The sequence below is a fragment of the Octopus bimaculoides genome, chromosome 3 (assembly GCF_001194135.2).
Source record: "Octopus bimaculoides isolate UCB-OBI-ISO-001 chromosome 3, ASM119413v2, whole genome shotgun sequence".
NCBI classification, from domain to species: Eukaryota; Metazoa; Mollusca; class Cephalopoda; order Octopoda; family Octopodidae; genus Octopus; species Octopus bimaculoides.
In genome coordinates this window covers 76,865,269-76,866,630 of record NC_068983.1, presented here as the reverse complement: position 1 = coordinate 76,866,630, position 1,362 = coordinate 76,865,269, and positions in this window count along the sequence as shown.

The following is a 1,362-nucleotide window of genomic DNA, read 5'->3' as shown; positions in this document are numbered from 1 at the left end:
ATATATATATATATATAAGGTTGAAAAAGGAAAGCACGAGTTGACATATATAAGGAGAGAGTCAAGGTAGAAAACGCTAAAATAATATTATCATAAAAATCATTTTAGTACCTGTTTCAGTCATTGACACTCTTTCAACTGTATGTATGGAAAACAATAAAATTTTACAAAAATTAAATGAAAAGTTCTTTAAAAGAATATTTGCATAGTATTCCAATACAAGGAGCATTTTCGTTGCTCTAACCGTTTCTGTCTCTCTTGTTTACTCTTGGGAGTTCATGAACCTTGGTTCTTTTCTCTAAAACTATATAAGACAAGAGAGAAGATCGATGAATATGTTATTATTTTATTTATGACAATGAAGGAGGAAAGTTTTAATTTCCTTCGTCGAATGAAATGTATGCAACAGGAGTAAATGGAGAATGTGAAAGAGGAAAACTGACGGATCAAGCGATGAGCGAGTGGCTTAGGACCATGCAGTTTTATGGTGAGGGATGGGTAAAAAGGAAGACGGAGTAGGAGTGTGAGCTTGCATGTGTAGGGTATTTCCATATTTTGAGAAAGAGAGGGGTATGAGTGATATGTGTGTGGTTTCCTGCTGTCTCCAGTTTGCAAACATCGTGTACTTGATATACCTTTCTCCATTCATCACTCTCATACTTTCTTAACCAAGACCTACTCTTGTCTTCGCATTTCCTCTTGGCATCTTTCTACCCCAAACTCTCGTCCCATATCTATGTGCATACATACATACATACACACACATACATACCCATATATATATATATATATATATATACATATATATATATATACATATATATACACACAAACACACACACACACACACACACACATATATATACATTCCACCCGTGCTTTCCCCACTCTCGCCTCCCTCACCTTCCAAAACCCTCACATCACACCACGGTACACCATATCAAACAACACATCACTTCACAACACACCACCACGCACACACAAGCACTGACCAATTCCCTTCCCCACATTTTCACACCTTCACACCTACATACAAGCATCCTCTGACACACACGCACCTTCTCGTCTTGGGTTCACCACTGTGTTATCTCCCCTTCTTCTTAGTTCTCCTGTGTGATCCTCCTGTTCGGCATTCGCCATGATAGATCGCTGACCACTACATTTATTTTTCTCTCCTTGTTTCTTTCCGTGTTCCTTTGAGATGAAAAGCGTAGGCTCGAATCGTTAAAGATTTTCTCTATTCCTGAACGTTATACTAATACATCCATTTGTTGTTTACACCACCTGTCTCCGTCTATTGTTTGTTTCGTAAATTCTCCCATGCATATATGTATATATATATATATATATATATATATATAT